The 22,797-nt window shown below is 40.1% G+C and overlaps 1 protein-coding gene across 1 annotated transcript in view; it reads right to left on the bottom strand.

The window, feature by feature from the left end:
* Positions 1–438: 438 nt before the first annotated feature.
* Positions 439–22,797, bottom strand: part of LOC110972002 (golgin subfamily A member 6-like protein 22) — a 162,133-nt gene continuing 139,774 nt past the window's right edge. The window contains exon 22 of the transcript XR_007939710.1: positions 439–525. The gene's annotated coding sequence lies outside the window, so the exon portion shown is untranslated. The remainder of the gene's footprint in view (positions 526–22,797) is intronic.

Raw genomic sequence — 22,797 nt, 5'->3', positions numbered from 1 at the left:
CTAATGGTGAATTCATGATGAGTTCATGAGGATTTAAGGATTAACTAATGCTTAAATTATGCTGAACCAATGCTTAACTAATGCTTAATAGTGTATAGTTATTATAAAGTGATACCCATACTTTTTACAGTTTGTGTTGTGTTTCTGTCAGTGTTGTCAGGATGTTTTCCAAACTGATGGAATCATGAATTCTATAAAGTTCAGACAGATTTTATTTCATGATGCTGTTCCTTCTGAACTGGAAACTTGATTAGAAACTGATCCAACTATTGCAGCAAAATCCTGTTTGGAGACAAAAACAGCTGATAAAACCCTGAATGTGTCCAGACCTGAATATTATAAAAACTATGGGATCAAGCAGACAGAGAAACAAATTAAGCACACTTAAAGTCCAAAGAAGAACTCTGTTTAGAAAAAGAAGATTTATTTAAAGAAGTACAAGATTACTGAAGAAAACCTGAAGACAGTCGACACATGAAGTTTGAAGAAGAGCAAAAGGAGGTGAAACTAAAAACTGACTTTAACCTGTAGAAAACATTTTGTTCTGATTGTTTTAATGTTGTACATATTTCTGGTCTTTTCTTGTATCTTCTATTCATTACAACTTTGATAAAACAACAAACCTAATGAGATTTACACAGAACTGAACATGAATTTAATTAGACAAAAATACAAAATGGACATTTGAAAACAGGGTTTTAGAAAATAAAAATCAAAAATAATATAAAATAATATAAATTTGATATGCAGAAAAAAACAAAGGCTCACTTTGAATAATGCAGAAATTAAAAAAAAAAAAAGATGTTTCACATGTTTATTCACATTACAGCAGTTTGTAGGTCTCTCCATCGTTGCTGATGAGGTTGATCTTCAGTTTGTCTCCAGGACTCCAGTTCATCATGTCCAACCACACCTGTTTAACATCTCCAGGAGGTTTGTTTGAATAGCGTTGGTGGGATATCTATAAAGATAGTACATTCAAAAGTTACAGATTTATAAACACAATTAAAATAATAAAGAAGTTTAAAAAAGTTAAAAAAAAATGTAACATAAAATGAAAAGTTCAGACTCACACAGAGAATTCCTCCAGCATGAAGTTTGAATGGCTCTTTAAATGCGTATGTGTCTGTTTCACTGTCATTTTTCTGTAGTTCTAACATCCAGCCTCCCAGTTTTATCTCCTGCAGGAGGAAAATTAGACACCAAAGGTAGAAAAACTAAATCATCTCCAGTGTGTGTTTCATACATGGTGTCCACAAATAAAATGATGACCTCTTTACATGTTGACCTACAGACAAAATACACTCTGATGTTAACAGCATTAGCTGTTATTTAATGAATCATTTAGAATATCTGTGGATATATTTGATCATCATATTGATATAAAACTTATTGTACATGTTTACACAGTATTCAGAAGGTTCATCTACATGTAAACAACATTACCTCAGAGGAAATGTTCTTGAGACGGATGTAGCGGTCCTGTTCATGGACCTCTTCTACAGTTATGGGTGCTGTCATTGATTTCCCACCAGCTGAGTTGGTTTGACTGATCTGCTCCAGCTTAGAAAAAACACACAAACACAGGTAATATTTGATGTAATAATAATCCAGCATTGATTTCATGATGTCAGTTTTTCATTCAACATGTACTCTGACAAATGTTTCTTCACTCTCTAAAATATTTTCTTCTAACACTTTTATCAACAAAATAGAGTTTATCAGTTTCTCCAACTGAACAATCAAGTTTATATCATTGAATCAATGAAGCCACAAGACAAATATTTGATGCTTCCAATTAGGTTTTTATAGATAATTTAAATTGTATTGTTCCCAACAACAAATCAGTTTGTTATGAAAAGAAACAGAAGAGAGATGAGAGCAGATAGAAATCCTGGTTCTTCTTGATTTTCTGCTCAGTTTTTCTTCCATCTGACCACAGAACTTTCCTCCAGAAGGTCTTTTCTTTGTCCATGTGATCAGCAGCAGACTTGGTGGAGCTTTAAGGTTCTGCTTCTAGAGGAAGAACTTCCTTCTTCATGGATCCTCTCAGCTCATGTTGATGTCAAACCCTGTGGACACTGACAGCTGTGTTCCAGCAGCTTCTCATTCATTCACACCTGCTTTCTGATGATTCTTGCTTGACTCTTGACCATCCTGACCAATGGTCTCTCAGCAGCAGGTGATAGTTTGTGTTTTCTTCTTGATGGTGGCAGTAACACAACTGGACCATGAACTTTATACTCAGAAACTATTGTTTGCACCAACAGCTTCTGGGGTTCAGAGAGTTCACCTGAACTGACAAATGAACACCTCAAAGTGGGATTCTTCAAAGGGATCTGATACAATAATAAAGATTTCTTTTTAAAAATAAATAAATTAAAATCAACAATAAAAAGACACTGGACAATCAATTGTATGTTACAGAGTCAGTGAACCCAAAAGATTTTGGTGTAACTGAATTTTTCATTAAACATAAATGAACTAACTGAAAACTAGTTATGGTAATTCAACAAGATTTGGTTCTGGTTAAATGTCAAATAATCTCATAATTATTCTGATATTATGAGATATAATATGAAATTTATATGAATACAAGTACTGGTTGGTCAGTACCACATTAACACAGGAGGAGATGGGATCAGTTTTAACTTTGCTGCAGTGGAACCTGAGTTTAGTCTCAATTATTTCATGTTTCTAATTATTTTTGTCATGGATAGTTGAAGTTTTCTTGATTGCATCAACAAATCAGTTTAAAATGGAAAGAGACAGAAGAGAGATGACAGCAGATAAACCTTGCGCTCCGTCATCCGTTTTTCTTCAGTCTCCGCCGACTTCTTCTTCTTTTCCTCGAGCTTCTTCTGTAACTGGAGACAGAATAAAAAGACAGATTATGTACTGAAGCACAGGTACACATGACATGAATTGTGGAAAGATTCTTTCTTCTGATTGGTTGGAGACTCATTAAAAGCATGTTCATGTAACATAGCTGAGTTCTGCTTAAATCTCTGTTTCTGTAGCTTTAGATGGTGAGGAAGTTCTCCTCTGAACCAGCTGCTTGGAACATTCACTTTATCACCTTATTTTAATTCAGGTAACTCTGTCTCTCAACAATCATGTTCATATTGAACTAAACTACATGTTTGATTCTCACTAATATGTTTTTAATCCACATCTTGTTAACATGACAAAACAGAAAATGAATTCATTAAACTATACTACCAGTCTATAGTGTGGACACACCTTCTCGTTCATGGCTTTGCTTTTATTTGTATTATTTTCTGCATTGTAGATTAATACTGAAGACATCAAAAGTATAAAAAACATATGGAATTATGTAGTAAACAAAAAAGTGTTAATCGTCAGTGTTAATTAATTACAGGAAGATAATTGTTGCTTTCAGAATGATGGATGTGGATGTTTCTGCAGTGGAAGTGACACCACAATGTTTCCAAACTTTACTTCCTTTACTGACCTTCACTGACTGATTTATGCTCAAATTTAAAGTTGATATTTAGAAAATCATTGTTTCTGATCAAAATTAACATGAATTCATTAATTTCATCAACATTATATGATGGTGAGACAGAGTTCAGTGAATATGTCAGGTATTTCATTTAAAATGATGATGATGGTGAGATTTACCTCTTTCAGATGATTCTTCTGGAACTCATTTTCCTGTTTCTCCTGCTGGAGCTGATTGTTGGTTTCTGAATGATTTCTCTTCATCTGCAGGTAAAGACAGATATGTTCTGATAGTTTTTCCAACACAAAAAACACCCAACTGTTCATCTTACAAGCGATGCAGTTACTGTGCAGTGATTCAGTTGTGAATGGAATGATTTGACATTGTTACGGCCCCAGGGCCTTGGTCTTTTACTGCTCTGCTTGCAGGTCCCCAGCTGGGCGGAGCTATCGTCAATTAACCAGCCACACCTGGGGAATGCATCAGGCTATATAAGCCAGCTGACTGAGCCAGAGGTTGTGCTGCTGCTCTGCCATTCTCTGGCTCTGCTCTGCTTTGCCACTGTTTGCTGCCTCCCCTATCTACTCCACATCTCTTGCCAGCTGTGGGTCTTTGGTAGAATTTGGTTTTGTTTTACACTGACAACACGCACTACACATTCTCCACTACCACCATACACCCTCACACACCACTGATTCTAACTACCACATCCCACTGTCGTTTCTTTATAAATAAATTATCTTTTGTTTCACTGAAACCCTCTGTGCATTTCCTCCTTTGTTGCGACATCCAGAGCCGGTCGTAACAACATTTACAGGGTAGGTAGCAAAAATGTCCTATTGACAAATCTGAATGTCCAGCCCAAACGGTGAGGGTAATCAAAACAATAATTAAAATCAAAGTTCCTTACCTTTAACCCTATACTGCACAATCAATTTTCGCCTGAAATTTCTACTGAAGATGTACAGAAAGTAAATTGAATGCTGTTCTTGAACTGTTTGGAGTACAGGCATGGTTGGGGTCTCCTTTGAAAGCTGACAACCTGAATTTTCACCCAGTGCAGTCAGAATTACTCTAGGTGCTACTGGCACAGAGTATTTCATGTTGGCACACACTGAATTAGGATGAATTTTATTCTCGCCTACATTTTTTCCCTAATAAAACACCTGAAAATCAGTGTGGCAGCACTGTGAGAGCTTGAAAACACAACAAGGCAACAGCCTGGGGTCTTACATAGTTCAGGTCAAAATTTCAGAGCAATACTACAAGAAATGAGTGTTTCACACATGTTTTTGTACTAATATGGCCAGGCACTGTCAATATTGGACACCCTCTGTACACCCTGGGCAAAAATAGTATATGTTCGTTTTATAGCCCGTTTTCACATTATTTTCACTCCAAAAACTCATAAAGAACTCAAAAAAATCACTTTAGATAAGCTTCAGTGTGGGATCACACAGAGACTCGGAGGGGGAGAGACAGGCTGCAGATTCTGCCCGCAGCCGAGGTGTGAAACGTCACACAACCCCGCTGGCAGAGGCTCTATTTATATCCTGGTATTCAGCAGGCTCATTGGCTACCAGCCCTGTCAGTCAAACGTTTCCTCCGACGTGATTTGCTCAGAATTTACTGATGAAATGAGCCCGTTTAGGGCTCGTAGGCAGGCCAGAGTCACTTGATTGGGTGAAACGCAGTGTAAACATAAAGGATAGACTTCAGTCGCTATTTTGAGTCCAAGACCACATGGATCTCTGCATGCTGAATAAAAATATGGGCATAAATACAGTGAATATGAAACGCGCAGCGCTATGGAGTTAGAACAGTCTCATAATCCACAAATGCACACAGAAGAATTCACACATGTAAACTGGGATTCACAAATGTAAACTGCAATCCACAAATAAATTAAGAAAGTTCACAAATGTATTTCTGCATTCACAAACTGCTTTTGTGTGTGAATCTTTTTTGAGACTGCTCTGCCGTCAGCTCGATCCACAAATGGATTTTTTTCAACACGGAAGTTTCTGTAGCCAATCAGATGTCTCCCACCTTTCAGCCAATCACAAAAACTCACCCCACGTGGGGGTGGGTGTACTGTTCAGCCAATCATATGAACGCGTCCGCACAGCGTTATACTTCACCGTGTCATTGGGCTGAAGAGTGAAGCTGCCCGTAGGAGAGACCATGGCGTCTGATGGGGACAATAGACCCTTTATTTGTTTACAAACATTGTGACGTTTTTTTGTGGCCGGGGCTTATGCTGGAGGCAAAAGCTGAGCGAGAAGTCAAGCGGGACTGGGAGTATATAGTTTGTGCTGGGAGTTCGAGCATTTTTAACCCGTTAAACTTCAGTGTACCGCCGGCGGTACACTTACTAATTTGCATAAGAATTTAAAGAATGTCCGAAGACTGCAAACGCGATTATATGAACATTATACGCCGATGGAAAGCTTAGATTCTCATGAATCCGCCGGTATAAACCACTTTCAGATGTGATTACCACAGCGGGTAATATAAACAAATTTGTCCGACAAACAACGAATATTCATCCATCCTTTCTCTGTACACGGCTTTAACGTACACAGCGCGACTCACATTTCCGGGTTCATTATTACACACAGATGAAAATATTCCACAAAAAACGGCCATAATCCAACCTTGGACATCCAGACGACACAAGCCAGTAAACTATTTTGTCCAAAACATGTCTTGAAGTCGGTATATAATCCACGAATCGGTCGTTTCAAAGGAAATACACCTCGCGATGCGCGTCCAATATTCCCTGTATTTCTCGTCATATTTAACGGGTTATTGTTTTTGATTGTATTTTTTTTGTGTGTCTTGTTGTGTCCTCGTTCTTATGGTGTGTGTATTTGGACCCAGTGTCTGGAATAAAGCTGAATTGAATTGAATTGAATATTTTTTATTTACAAATAGAATATTAGCGATTTTTTGTACTGAAAATGGCTGGAATTGACTGCAGCTGATCGTCTCTGTCCAGTCTTTTCGCCTCAGTGCATTTAACCACAACTGTCTTCGTTCCCTCTGAGCATGAGTGTTCGGTGGAATCCTATAAAACTTTAATTTGCGTTCGCCAATGTCATTCCTTCTATTCTGGCATCCAAAAACACAGCAGGACGAGATTTTAGAAAAGTTGATAGAGCCTAGTCTCTGTCACATTGAGACTAGGCTCAATGTGACATTGATACTGACATTAACCGTGGCATGTTCCCTAAACAGTGGCATTAACCGTGGCATCTCTGCTGGCATCTCCAGAGGCCACTGGAAATGCCGCTGCGGCCGTGGCATCTCGCCCAAACAGTGGCATTAACCGTGTCACCGCAGTGGTGCCACAAAAAGTGTCACTGCTCGCTGCCAGTGCCACAAATCGGACCTGCTGTCTCTCCAGAGACGATCAGCTGCAGTCAATTCCAGCCATTTTCAGTACAAAAAAATCGCTAATATTCTATTTGTAAATAAAAAAATATGACGAGAAATACAGGGAATATTGGACGTGCATCGCGAGGTGTATTTCCTTTGAAACGACCTATTCGTGGATTATATACCGACTTCAAGACATGTTTTGGACAAAATAGTTTACTGGCTTGTGTCGTCTGGATGTCCAAGGTTGGATTATGGCCGTTTTTTGTGGAATATTTTCATCTGTGTGTAATAATGAACCCAGAAATGTGAGTCGCGCTGTGTACGATAAAGCCGTGTATAGAGAAAGGATGGATGGATATTCGTTGTTTGTCGGACAAATGTGTTTATATTACCCGCTGTGGTAATCACATCTGAAAGTGGTTTATACCGGCGGATTCATGAGAATCTAAGCTTTCCATCGCGTATAATGTTCATATAATCGCGTTTGCAGTCTTCGGCCATTCTTTAAATTCTTATGCAAATTAGTAAGTGTACCGCCGGCGGTACACTGAAGTTTAACGGGTTAAAAATGATCGAACTCCCAGCACAAACTATATACTCCCAGTCCCGCTTGACTTCTCGCTCAGCTTTTGCCTCCAGCATAAGCCCCGGCCACAAAAAAACGTCACAATGTTTGTAAACAAATAAAGGGTCTATTGTCCCCATCAGACGCCATGGTCTCTCCGACGGGCAGCTTCACTCTTCAGCCCAATGACACGGTCAAGTATAACACTGTGCGGACGCGTTCATATGATTGGCTGAACAGAACACCCACCCCCACGTGGGGTGAGTTTTTGTGATTGGCTGAAAGGAGGGAGACATCTGATTGGCTACAGAAACTTCCGTGTTGAAAAAATGCATTTGTGGATCGAGCTGACGGCAGAGCAGTCTCAAAAAAGATTCACACACAAAAGCAGTTTGTGAATGCAGAAATACATTTGTGAACTTTCTTAATTTATTTGTGGATTGCAGTTTACATTTGTGAATCCCAGTTTACATGTGTGAATTCTTCTGTGTGCATTTGTGGATTATGAGACTGTTCTAACTCCATACAGCGCCGCCATGCGCCGTGCGTGCGCACACGGAGCCAAGCTATTTGTGGATTATTTACTTATTTCAAAGACATGTTTTGGACAAAATATTATACTTGCCAGTATTGTCTGGATGCCGAAGCTTGGATTATGGCCGGTTTTTGTGGATTATTTTCATCTTTGACCAGTAAAAGAGCATCCAAAGAGCGTCCAAAGGTGAGCTGCGCCCTTTAAATTTTTGTTGTTTGTTGGACAAATGTGTTTATATACCCGCTGTGGTAATCACATCTGAAAGTGGTTTATACCGGCGGATTCATGAGAATCTAAGCTTTCTATCGGTGTATAGTGTTTGAATCATCGCATTGGCAGTGTTGTTCTATTTCGAAAAATGCTTATGCAGATATCAAAACGGCCCGCCCGTGGGCCGGTGAACTTAAACGGGTTCCAATCTTTTTGGTATTTGTCAGACCTTGGTGCATTGTGAAACGAGCAAGCAACAACCAAAACGCAATAGGGTTTGTGATCTCTTGGATGCCCAACTCCCTCAGAAGGACATTGCCAAGATTGTTGGCATCAGTAAGAGGACCATTCGCTGCATCCAGCATGCCAGACAATCCAGTTTGGGCACCAAGAGATCTCCAGATGGTCCTGGGAGTCTTGGGCTCAGATGGCAATAAGATGCCCCCCCTACTTCTTCAAGCCAGATCAGAAAATTGGGGCTGATGTGTACTACAAAGTTCTGAGATACACCGTTTTGCCCTGGCTGAAGGCCACCTACCCTGACAACAACTATGTGTGGCAGCAAGATGGGGCTTCTGCTCACACATCAGTCAAGGTCCAAAAGTTCTGTGAGTAGAATATAGTGAACTTCTGGCCCAAAGGCATTTGGCCCCCGAGCTCACCTGATCTACACCCCCTGGATTTTTTCTGATGGGACGCCACTGAGTTGAGGACTAATGCCACCCCTCATCCAATATGGATTTACTTAAGGCTGCATTCTCCAGGGAATGGGAGGCCTACCCCAAGGAGGATATCAGGAGGTCCTGCACCTCTTTCAGAGGCTGTATCGAGGCCTTCATCATGGCTGATGGAGGACATATTGAATAAACATGTTCTGAAAGCTTAAATTGGTGTTCTTCAAGAAATCAGTTCAAAATTCCAAAAAATAAAAAAGTTATACCCATTTATAGTTGTTTTTACCTGACAGGACATTTTTGCTTCCCCACCCTGTAAGTCATTTAACAAAGTTTTATTCTCACGTCTGTTGTAAACTGTGAGTGTATCCTGGTCTGCATGAAAATCCTGTTGCTGACTTGTGTCTTCCTCTTTTCAAGGAGATTTTGTGATTCTTAAGTTTTTTGATGGGTTTAAGTCAGAACTTTGGGGAGACCAGTCTAGAACCTTCATTCTATTCTGATTGAACCATTTCTTTACCACGTCTGATGTGTGTTTAAGCTCATTGAAACATCCAACTGTGTCCAAGATCAACCTTCTGGTGCTGATTTTAGGTTTTCCTGAATAATGTGGAGATGATCCTCCTTCTTCATTATTCTGTTTACTTTGTGTAAAGCTCCAGTTCCACAGAGCATGATACTGCACCACCATGCTGGATGGTAGGTCTGGTGTTCTTGGGGTTAAAGGTCTCATCTTCTCTCCTCTAAACATATTTCTGCTCAGTTTTTGTTCCATCTGACCACAGAACTTTCCAACAATAAACATCTTCTTAAAAAAAATTACCAACAAGTTGGTTCAACAAGGTTTAGATCAGGTGAAATAGTCTGATAATATATAATATAATATAATATAATATAATATAATATAATATAATATAATATAATATAATATAATATAATATAATATAATACCGGCTTGTCAGAAACACATGAACACAGAAGGAAATGTTATCAGTTTAATCGTTGCTGCACTGGAACCAAAGTTTGGTCTCAGTTATTTCATGTTCGAATTAGTTTTGATGGATATATCAGTTTTCTTGTTTGCAGCAACAAATCAGTTTCATATGAAAAGAAATAGAAAAGAGATGACAGCAGATAAACCTTGTTGCGTTCTGTCCTCGCCTCTCTTTCAGTCTCCGTCCACTTCTCCTTTTCCTTGAGCTTCTTCTGTAACTGGAGACAGAATAAAAGGAAGATTATGTATTAAAGCAGAGATACACATGACATGATTTCTGGAAAGCTGCTTGGAACAGTCACTTTATCACCTTATTTTAATTCAGGTAACTCTGTCTCTCAACAATCATGTTCATATTTAACTAAACTACATGTTTTGATTCTCACTAATATGTTTCTAATCAACATCTTTTCTTTTATTTCTTGTCACCTGGTAACAGAGAAAATGGAGGAAAGTCTTCAAACATGTTCTGAAAGGTTCATATTTGAACCCAAATCATGGTGTTTTTCTAACTGCAGAGTTCTGGTTGCAGAAATGTAACCAAGCAGTGAATGAAAGTGAAACCAAAGTGTCAGAATAAAGGTTCCACATGGAACATGAATCCTGGTCTCCCTGGATGAAAGTCCTGTTTCTGTTTTATGTCTTCTTCAGGAAACTTTGTGGCTCTTTCAAACTCTAAACTTTTCCTACAACGTCACAGTCTGAGAATTCTAGTGAGAAAATAGATTTGTGTGAAAAATGAGAATGTAGTTTAGTGGTATAGGAAGATAATTGTTGCTTTCAGAATGATGGATGTGGATGTTTCTGCAGTGGAAGTGACACCACAATGTTTCCAAACTTTACTTCCTTTTACTGACCACTGATCAGTGTTTCTGTTCAAAGTTAGTTTCATTAATCCTATCCACTATATTTTCCATCACAGTGAGACAGAGTTCAGTGAAAGTGTCAGTGATTTGATTTGAAAGAATGGTGAGTTTTACCTCTTCCAGACGACTGTTCAGAGTCTCATTTTTCTGTTTCTCCTGCTGGAGTTGATTGTCGGTTTTCTGAATTATTTCCCCTCAGCTGCAGGTGAAGAGACACAAGTTCTGATTTTAAGGTGTGAGACTGAGTTTTTAATTTTACAGAACACAAACACCCCGACTGTTCATCTTAGAAAGTGATGCAGTTACTGTGCAGTGACAGTGAATGTCGATATTCAGAAAATCATCGTTTCTGTTTAAAGTTAACATCATTTCATATATTTTACGAACATTATTTTACATCACGGTGAGAAGCTTCAGTGAATTTGTCACTTATTTGATTTAAAAAAGACATTGATGGTGAGTTTTGCCTCTTCCAGACGACTGTTCAGGGTCTTCATGTCACTTTCAGCCTTTTCATTTTTCTGTTTCTCCTGCTGGAGCTGATTCTTGGTTCTGAATGATTTCTCTTCAGCTGCAGTTAAGAAACACATGTTGTGATTTTCAGGTGTGAGACTGACAGTTTTAATTTTACAGAACACAAACACCCGACGGTTCATCTTAGAAGTGATGCAGTTACTGTGCAGTGATTCAGTTGTGAATGATTTGACATTTAACTGATTTTACACAGTTTTGTTCTCACTTCTGCTGTAAACTGTAAGTGTATCCTCTCAGTATCCTGGTCTCCTGGATGAAAACCCTGTTGCTGACTTGTGTCTTCAACTCTTCAAGTTCAGTTTGTGACTCTTTCAAGTTTTTGAGGTTTAAGTCAGGACTTTGGGGAGACCAGTCTAGAACCTTCATTCTATTCTGATTGAACCATTTCTTTACCACGTCTGATGTGTGTTTAAGCTCATTGGAACATCCAACTGTGTCCAAGATCAACCTTCTGGTGCTGATTTGAGGTTTCCTGAATAATGTGGAGATGATCCTCCTTCTTCATTGTTCTGTTTACTTTGTGTAAAGCTCCAGTTCCACAGAGCATGATACTGCCACCACCATGCTGGATGGTAGGTCTGGTGTTCTTGGGGTTAAAGGTCTCATCTTCTCTCCTCCAAACATATTTATGCTCAGTTTTTCTTCCATCTGACCACAGAACTTTCCTCCAGAAGGTCTTTTCTTTGTCCATGTCCAAACGACATGTTTGATTCTCACTAATATGTTTCTAATCAGCATCTTTCTTTTATTTCTTGTCAACCTGGTAACAGAGAAAATGGAGGAAAGTCTTCAAACATGTTCTGAAAGGTTCATACACACGTGGGCAAAAATTGTTGGTACCCCTCAGTTAAAGAAGGAAAAACCCACAATCTCACTGAAATCACTTGAAACTCACAAAGTAACAATAAATAAAAAATTATTGAAAATTAATAATCAAAATCAGCCATCACTTTTGAATTGTTGATTAACATAATTATTTAAAAAAACAAACTAATGAAATAGGGCTGGACAAAAATGATGGTACCCATAACTTAATATTTTGTTGCACAACCTTTTGAGGCAATCACTGCAATTAAACGATTTCTGTATTTGTCAATGAGCGTTCTGCAGCTGTCAACAGGTATTTTGGCCCACTCCTCATGAGCCAACAGCTCCAGTTGTCTCAGGTTTGATGGGTGTCTTCTCCAAATGGCATGTTTCAGCTCCTTCCACATATGTTCAATGGGATTCAGATCTGGGCTCATAGAAGGCCACTTTAGAATAGTCCAACGCTTTCTCTCAGCCATTCTTGGGTGTTTTTGGCTGTGTGTTTTGGATCGTTGTCCTGTTGGAAGACCCATGACCTGCGACTGAGACCAAGCTTTCTGACACTAGGCAGCACATTTCTCTCCAGAATGCCTTGATAGTCTTCAGATTTCATCGTACCTTGCACACTTTCAAGACACCCTGTGCCAGATGCAGCAAAGCAGCCCAAAACATTACTGAGCCTCCTCCATGTTTCACCGTAGGGACAGTGTTCTTTTCTTCGTATGCTTGGTTTTGAGTCTATGAACATAGAGTTGATGTGCCTTACCAAAAAGCTCCAGTTTGGTCTCATCTGTCCAAAGGACATTCTCCCAGAAGCTTTGTGGCTTGTCAACATGCATTTTTGCAAATTCCAGTCTCGCTTTTTATGAGTTTTTTTCAGCAGTGGTGTCCTCCTTGGTCGTCTCCCATGAAGTCCACTTTGGCTCAAACAACGACGAATGGTGCGATCTGACACTGATGTACCTTGGCCTTGGAGTTCACCTTTAATTTCTTTGGAGGTTGCTCTGGGCTCTTGGATACAATTCCAACGATCCGTCTCTTCAATTCGTCATCAATTTTCCTCTTGCGGCCACGTCCAGGGAGGTTGGCTACTGTCCCGTGGGTCTTGAACTTCTGAATAATATGAGCCACTGTTGTCACAGGAACTTCAAGCTGTTTAGAGATGGTCTTATAGCCTTTACCTTTAAGATGTTTGTCTATAATTTTTTTTCGGATGTCCTGGGACAATTCTCTCCTTCGCTTTCTGTTGTCCATGTTCAGTGTGGTACACACCTTTTCACCAAACAGCAGGGTGACTACTTGTCTCCCTTTAAATAGGCAGACTGACTGATTGTGAGTTTGGAAACACCTGTGATGTCAATTAAATGACACACCTGAGTTAATCATGTCACTCTGGTCAAATAGTTTCAATCTTTTATAGAGGTACCATCATTTTTGTCCAGGCCTGTTTCATTAGTTTGTTTTTTTAAATAATTATGTTAATCAACAATTCAAAAGTAATGGCTGTTTTTGATTATTTAATTTTCAATAAATTTTTATTTATTGTTACTTTTGTGAGTTTCAAGTGATTTCAGTGAGAATTGTGGGTTTTTCCTTCTTTAACTGAGGGGTACCAACAATTTTGTCCACATGTGTATTTGAACCCAAATCATGGTGTTTTTCTAACTGCAGAGTTCTGGTTTGCAGAAATGTAACCAAGCAGTGAATGAAAGTGAAACCAAAGTGTCAGAATAAAGGTTCCACATGGAACATGAATCCTGGTCTCCTGGATGAAAGTCCTGTTTCTGTTTTATGTCTTCTTCAGGAAACTTTGTGGCTCTTTCAAACTCTAAACTTTTCCTACAACGTCACAGTCTGAGAATTCTAGTGAGAAAATAGATTTGTGTGAAAAATGAGAATGTAGTTTAGTGGTATAGGAAGATAATTGTTGCTTTCAGAATGATGGATGTGGATGTTTCTGCAGTGGAAGTGACACCACAATGTTTCCAAACTTTACTTCCTTTTACTGACCTTCACTGATTTATGCTCACATTTAAAGTTGATATTTAGAAAATCATTGTTTCTGTTCAAAGTTATCATTTCATTAATGTTTTCAACATTAATTATTTTTAATCAACATTATTTACATCACAGTGAGACTAAGTTCAGTGGACATGTCAGTTTTTTTGATTTTAAAAGAATGTGAGTTTTACCTCTTCCAGCTCATTCTTCAGGTTCTTCACTTGGAACTCAGCCTTCTTCCGTTTCTCTTTCTCTTGGTGGATCTGATTCTTGATATCATGATATTCTTTCTTCATCTAAGGAGTGAAAACAGACATGAAGAAGTTCCAGATGTGAGAAATGTTCATTGATTCACTGTTTTACAACACTGTGGTTCAGTGACAGAATAAAGGTTGGAGAAGAAGATTCTCAATAGACAGAACAAAATAAAACTAAAGACACAATAAAAGAAGAAATCCTGATCTCCGAACTCTACAAAATGATGTTTAATTTCAACATAAAGAGTTGAACCTTGTTAGTTCCCAGTTGTTGCTCCTCAATCTGCAGTTCAGTCTCCATCTTCTGTTGATCATCCAGAAGCTCCTTCAGCTCATCTTGTTTTTCTTCACACTGGAAGGAGAGAAAGAGAAAGAGGAACAAAATAAGAGACTTTAACTTGATGTCTTATACTACAAACTGACATGTGTACAATACAAATTAATAAAATAGAGATGATAAAATAAAAAGTCTTGATATCAGCATTGTTAGACCATGACTCTTGGAAACACATTTCTATCTGGTGCTAATTTGCAGCAGCAAGTGTTTGGTTTGAAGCATGAGTCATGATTCAGCAGAACAAATAAATGCCTTAAATACATGTTTCTGCAAGATCAGAATGTAGAAGTTTCTAGTTTGGAGGAAACACAGCCTGCAGTGCAACCTTGTGTCTGAGAAAATATGTTTTTATGTAAACAAACAGCAATAACCAAAATTAAAAACTAAAACATGAAAATGTAACTGAGAAAAGCAACTTTTCTAACATGAGGAATTCACTGAAAACCTACTTTTTCCTTCCAAAACATCCAGTCCTGCAGTAAAATCTTCACCTGTAGTGATTACTTCATTATCAGACTTAGTTTGTGGAAAGACTTCAGACACAACATGTTGATTTATAAATAACTAAAACCAGCATCTTTCTCTGACTTCAACCAACTGAACTGAACCAGAGACTGTCTGAATGTGAACTCTGGTCTCTGTAAACCCTCCATCCACCCCGACCTCCTCCTGACACTAAAAGATGCCTCTGAACACAACCCAGTCACTGATGATGGTTCACAACACCACGGACCCGTTCTCCAGGAGTTTGTGGAGTGGTGTGACAGTTCCAAACTAGAACTGAATGTCAGCAAAACCAAGGAGATGGTGGTGACCTTCTCCAGTTGGCTGCTGCAGTCACCACCACCATTCACGGGAAGCCAGTGGAGGTAGTTGAGGAATACAGATACTTGGGCACCATCTTTGACAACCTCCTGAGATTCTCTGCCAACACAGAGGACATTCTCAGGAGGTGTCACCAACGGCTGTACCTCCTCCGGAAACTCAACTCCTTTGGAGTCAGCACACACATCATGTTGACTTTCTACTATGCTTTCGTTGAAAGCATAATGACATTTTCCATAACCTGTTGGTTCCACTCCCTCAACCTGCAGCACAGGAACAGACTGCAGCACACTGCATCAGTGTGCTCCAAAATCATCGGCCTGCCTGTCAGAACTGTCTCACACGTTTACAGCCAACAGGCCCTCAGACAGGCAGGTAAGATAATCAACGACCCCTCTCACATTCTTCACACCGCATTTCAATGGCTCCCCTCCGGGCGACGCCTCCGCTGCATTGCCTGCAGGACTGAGAGGAGGAGTGCCACCTTTGTCCCCAAAGCCACTCTACTCTTCAACTCAAACTGTTAACACCATTCCCCACACACACACATACCCCCCCCCAGACTACTTAACATCCTGTTTATACTTACACTGGTTACACTGTTTTATATTATTTAGAATGTCTACACAGACCATACTATTTCCTCTGTTTACACTGTCTGTTTGCACTTTACGTCATCCACTCCAGTTACCTCATTTGATATTTATATTGTGTACATACTGTATATTCTAAATTTTATTCTATTTTATTCTTTTTTATCCTATTCTTCTGTGAATACCCTGTCTATTTTTTATAACGTCCTGCTGCTCATATGCACCTTAATTGCCCCTCAGGGATAAATAAAGTTTATCTGAATCTGAATCTGAATCTGAACCAAGAAAATTAGAATATAAGAGAAGTTCAAAAGGTCATTTGTAGGACGCTGGTTCCTCAGTGTGATGTCCTGACATGTGACCTGAAGAATTCTGATTCAACATAACATAGAAATCAGTAAATTCAGTAGAAAATAAAGATTTTAGATCACAGAGAACAACAAAGTAGGATTCTGAAAATATGAACCTTCTTATCTTTGTTCTGGAACTCCATGTTCTTGGTCATCAGCTGTTTGTTGAGGTTTTCTATTTCTGTCTGTATTCTCTTCTCATCTTCTTTCTTCTTCCATTTTCCTGCATGGCACCACTCTGCAACATATAAAAACACATTATTGGACATAAAATACAAAACATCAATTAAGATTTTGATAAATCCTGAATAACACATGAGAAATCCTGGTGTGTTCTTGTAGAAATTCTCTATTTCAGTGTCTAAAGTGTTTTTCAGTCATGTGGACAGAAACATTTTCCTTCAGTGTTTCATGTCTCTGATAGACTGAATATAAAAATCTCTCTGCTGCTCTCTGACTTTGTTAAAGTCATTAAGTGTTGTAAAATAAATAACCAGGAGAGAATCCAGCAATGAGACATTTTATGTTAAAATAATGGACATATCATAATATTGAACCTATTAGTGATGAGATTTATCAATAAATGACTGTTTTCTGATGGTGGTGGAACTCAGAGAGTTTTATTGTGATTATACCCAGGAAAAGAAGTCCAGGAAGACTTTGCTAACTCTTCTCTGATTGTCTCCAGCTGTGAGGAAAGAGGAGAGAAAAGAAAGACATGATTATCATGTTACAGCAGAACCACAATCATACAACCTAATAATGTAACATACAGTCAATGGACTGAATATGAGAATAAAACTTCAAGACAGATGATGGAAATGATGTTTTCTGATCCAGTTCCTCAGACAGCAGAGATGTTCAGGTTTCTTTACAAATACAGATGAATTAAGACAAATAAATAAACCTCTGTAATCTTGGTGTCCAGGTCTTTAATTAGGTTCTGCAGATCATCCTGAATCATCTTCTTCTCCTCCTGGAGACTTTTCAGCTCAGTTTGTTTGTTTTTAACCTGGAAGAACAACCAGAAGGTTGAGATGTCTGATTTTTCTCCACTCCATCTGGACCTGATATTTTAGTGATGATAGTTTATAAATGTTTATTTAACCTCAGTTTTCTTCTTGTCCAGCTTCTCTTTCAGTCTCTGTATTGTATTCTCAGCCTCCTTCCTCCTCTGCTGCTCCTCTGGCTTCAGTTTTTCCTCCTTTAACTGACAAACATGAACAGAGACGAGATGTTAAACATCATTTTAGTTGGACAAATTAGTGGAGATTTTTTTTTTGTGAGATTGATATTGATCAGATTGATAAACTACATCTGGTTTTTCTTCTCCACTGTCCAGATTCTTTACTTGTCTTCCTGTCAGAGCTTGAATACTGACGTCTGATCTGCTTTAGAGACACAAACCTTCTTCCTTTATTCCATAATTGTTTTTTTTCATCAAACTTGACTTTACTTTCTGTCATCACCTGATCTTGGAGTCTTTCTTCATCTACCAGCAGTGAAACTTCTGTTTCTTTACTTCCTTGTTTGCTCTCTGGTTGCTTTTTATTCTCCAAAGTCTTCATTGACATTAGATCTTCTTCTTCAGATTCATTCTGAACATCTTCTCTTCTTTTGGTCCCTTTGAGAAAATAAAATAATCAGCCTTTAAATATAGAAAGAACAACAATCTAGACAATTGTATTTTTTAAAATGAATCCTCGTATATCAAAGTTTACATCAAAGCCTCAATATTTTGTATACATCTTGTTTTTTTAAAAATTAATATGTGACTTACTGTTGTGTCTTCTAGTGTGAACAAAAAGAACAACTGCTAGAATTAACAGGATGATAGAAACAACCAAACTAACAGCCAAACCAGCTATGGTGGAGGTGTTACTGGACTGGACCTTAAAGAAATCATCTGAAACGATAAAACATGGAATAAAGTTTAATTTACATGAAACAGAAACACAAATTTTCTCTACTTAGATAAAAATAACAGTTACCTGGAACATGGATCCATGTCTCTCTGCTCTGGTTGGTATTTTTCTGCTGGACTCTGCAGGTGAACTTGTTGCTGTGTTTCTTCTCCACAGTCACTCTGCTGCTGACAGTATAGAGGTCATCAGGACCTCTGTCTCTGTAGGTCCAGCAGAGAGGAGGTTTCCATCACCGTCCAGCCACAACACCTCAGGTTCTGGATACCAGCCTGCAGACTCACACTGTAACTCCACTCCTCCCTTTCCATCAACCCCTGCTAAAGAGATGACAGGTTGAGGAACAGCACCTGAAACTGAACAAGAAGCACATTTAAAACAGGAGTCAGTCACCAAATGAATGATAGAGTTCATCATTACATGTGGTAAAGAATGCAGCGTCTTAATAATCATTCAGTGTCTTTAGTCTGTACCTTCAAGACATAACAGATCAGTTTTTTTTGTTTTATTACTGTTTTACCATTAAACTACATTGGTTTCTAAATTGTTTAATAAATAGAACAATGGAAGTTTGTTATTTTGACCTTCAAGATATATATTTTTTATCGTTGATGGTAATATTAGAGAGAATTAATTTCATCTTTAAGTGAAAAGATCCAACCAGGAGCTTTTCAGGGCAGCGTCCCTTCAGTCAATACGTACATATTTCACCAAGAAATGACTTTCTGGTTCTACTGATGTGGTAGGAACACATATGCAAAAGTACAGAATGTCTGAATACACCCCACATGTTCTTGCATTGGTTGCTACATGTAAATTTGGAAATTCAAATTCATTGTGGGCAATGAATAAACCTTTTATTGTGCATGGATCTACAGGAAGAGCTCTGCCTGGCCCATCACTTTTTCTTCGTCTTCCCAAATCAAACATACAAGAGAAAAATTCTAGTTCTGTCCAGTGACCAAGAATACAAAAAAAGACTGACTGTGGTGCCTTTCGAGCAATGTTTGTCAACGTGAATCCTCCCTAATAAATACACCAGTGAATATGTCACAGTACCAGTTGTATTTTAGTTATCGAGTGTGTATTTTGTAGTTGCATGGTTTTGTTTTGAGTGTTCATTTTGATGTTTTTGTTGAGTTTTTATTTTGTAGTTTCATGGGTTTATTTTGAGTGTGCACGTTAATTGTTTACTGGGTGGAGTGATCTTCTTTCTTTTTTGGGAGTTGTAATTAGTGAGTACAGCTGGGACTGATTAGATGGAGACTGCCATTGATTGGACAGAGCTACCGGAGCTGATGAAGAAAAGAGGGACACCCGTGTGAAAAAGGGAACGCGGGGGGGAGAGGAAGCCAGGACTGACAGAGAGCGGCCGCGAGGAGAACTGGGGACAGACGGGGACAAGGTGGAGTGACACGAGAGTGGACCGAGCCAAGGAAACGCTACGCTACACGCAGCAAAGGGCGCCGGTTCGAGGGGAGAGGACGGAGGCAGACTGAGTCGGGTCGTGGCTGCACGGAGGCAGGAGCTGAGGGCTGAAGGGAGCGACGAACGCCGAGGAGGATTGATACAACGCAGATTCCCAGATAAGTGAAGGGACGCAAGCCATCCTACCCAGCAGTGTGCGTGTGGTTGGTTGTTTTTCTGGTGTGCCGAAAATCGAGTGACGCTCCCTCTTCCACAGCGCTGCAGTGCATCGGGACCAGCTGTGAGGAGGACTCGGAGGTACGGAGGCCTGAGGAGGAAGTGTGGTGCTCGTCACTCATCAACCTGTGTCGCCTGTCCCCGGGAGAAGATTCCCCTAAAAAGACTATTTGCACCGGCCAAGATAAGCATCGCCTTAAAAAGACCTGTGTGCCCTGGTTTTATTCGGTTTGATGCCCTCCGACAGGACTGTTTTAATAGAACTCCGTAGGATTTTAGTCCATGTTCTTTTTAGAAATTATTTTATCTTGGGTTGTTGTTTTTAGACATAGGAAATAAATTTCCCTTATTGCTTACTCCATGTTTGGGCGTTTTTTTTTTTTTTTAACAGTGGAAACCCAGTCTTTTGATTGCTGGTAAGAAATTACTTGAATCTGTGCAGTCTATGTGACAGTATTTTTCTGGCGTTGTCGGCAGGATACCAGCTCCACTGTTAAAAAAAAATAAAAATATGGACACAGCTCCGAGTAGTATTAGCTCTCCAATTGTTGCTCAGTTTGTGATGCCATGGTTCCTGGGGGCTGCTTGGATACCTAAATTTTCTAGTGACAAAACAAAATTTATAGAATGGAAGAGTCAGGTGGAGGCCATGCTGAGGGCGCAAGGACTGAACCAGCAACAGCAGGCTGATTTTATTCTAGGCGCCTTGGAAAGAGAGGCCAAATGAGAACTGCAGCTCATTAGCCTTAGAGACAAAAATACTGGACAGAAGGTGCTAGATGTGCTGCAGAGACTTTATGCTCGACCTGCCTCTAAAGCTCAGTTGCGGGTTAGTTTTTTTTAACTGTAGACAGCAATCCACTGAAAACGTAAATGCTTTTATACTCAGACTGAGGGAGTCTTTCAGCAGATGGCAGGAACAAGATGAAGAAGGAACAGAAGAAAGTGATGATCTGTTGTTGGACCAGTTGATGGTTGGTCTCCAACCTGGATCAATCAAACAAGAGCTAAGCAGGCAGATGAGGCGGAACCAACGTATGACCTTTGATGACTTGTGCAAAGAGGCCCAGGCCCTCGAACTGGAATCTCAGGAGGGGGAGGAGGCCGTTCTGTCACAGAGGGTTGCTGTTCCAAGAAATGCAACCATGAACATGGAGCAATTAAAAGGACAGATACGAGCTGAATTACAGCAGGAGCTGTTGGGAGAGATGAGGAAGGAGATAGTGGAGCAGATCAAGGCCCTTTCAACCAACCTAATGGGAGAGGTAAAAGCACATCTATCATCCAAAGAAATGCCTCTAACCTCTAATACTTTCCCTTCCAGTAGTCATATAGCTACTTCCCAGGTCCCTGAAATGAGACGAAGGCGCCCAGTAACCCCTACCTACCAGTGGGATGCACAAGGTAGGCCTGTCTGCCTGCATTGTGGTACGGCTGGACATGTTCAGCGTCACTGCCCCCAACGTTCATCTTGGCCTCAGGATTTTTAGTTCCCCCTGCAGCTGAGGGCCAAGCAGTGGGGGCAGTCAGCACAGATAAGGAGCCCAGATCACAGCCGAGGTCCGCCCTGGTGGGTGAGTGTCATGATGTGACTGTGAGGATGAATGGTTGTGAGATACCGTTTGTGCTTGACACTGGATCGCAGGTTACATTGTTGAGCCAAAGTCTGTATAAAAAGCATCTCCAAGGCACTTGTTTGACAAGTGTTGATGCCACCCCTTGGCTGGCCCTTCGTGCTGCAAACAACCTTGAAATCCCCTATATTGGCTATGCTTTGGTGGACTGTGTGGTAGGAAGTGTTCAGGTTTTTGAAAAGGGTGTGATTGTGGTTGATGATAAATGCCTTGGCTCAGAGAAGGGCATACTTGGAATGAACATTTTTAAGCCTGTTTGGCATGCTCTCACTCAGGGTAATCATCCAGGGCTTTCAGCATTCAAAACAATGGTGCCTCTGACTGTAGGATGCCTCTGGTCTCGTGCCTTTGCAGAGTGTCAGCGAGCTGCCACAGAGTGCCCTCCTCCCCCCTACCAAGGAGTTGCCAAGCTACCACGACAACAGCCAGTCGTTATTCCACCACAGTCAGAGATTGTCTTGTGGCTTCAGGTATCTGAAAGTGCTCCTAAGAAATTATGTACTGTTATGGTGGAACCTTTCTTTAATGGTGACACAGAGTGGTGTGTGCACCCTTGCTGACCTGAAGGAAGGCAGAGTGCCTTGTAGAGTTTGTAACCCCAACCCGTATCCAGTTGAGGTCCCCCAACGCCAGCCATTGGCTCAGGTAACAGAGATTGCAGTTACAGACATCCAAGGGGAGCAAGAGCTAGTCCTTAACACTATGGCACCAGATGTGGTAGAAGTGTCAGTAAGGTGAATAGGAGTGGAAAACAGTACAAACCCGCAAGAGCCTCATCCAGTCTTGTCTTTACAGGGAGATGGACTTAGTTGTGAGCAGCAGGGGGCGATGATAAACCTGTTAAGGAAAGGAAACACCAGATACCAACAGGTTCAGCTCCCCCAAGCCGTGAGAGATACCACCCTGTCTCCCCAAGTTTGTACACTGAACTACAAGCCTTGTTACAGAATATGTTGGACACTGGTGTAGTGAGAGAGAGCTCGAGCCCCTGGGCAGCCCCTATTGTGTTGGTGAGAAAGAAAGATGGGAGTTGGAGGTTTTGCGTCGACTACAGGAAGTTAAACACGGTTACCCACAAAGATACCTACCCACTACCTTGTACTGAGGAGTCACTGACTGGACTGAAGGCAGCCAAGTGGTACTCCACCCTGGACTTGGCCAGTGGATATTGGCAAGTGGAAATGAACCCTGCTGATCGA

The sequence above is a fragment of the Acanthochromis polyacanthus genome, chromosome 23, assembly GCF_021347895.1.
Source record: "Acanthochromis polyacanthus isolate Apoly-LR-REF ecotype Palm Island chromosome 23, KAUST_Apoly_ChrSc, whole genome shotgun sequence".
NCBI lineage: Eukaryota > Metazoa > Chordata > Actinopteri > Pomacentridae > Acanthochromis > Acanthochromis polyacanthus.
The sequence above is the reverse complement of the archived record's forward strand: the minus strand, read 5'-3'. Positions and strand labels throughout refer to the sequence as shown.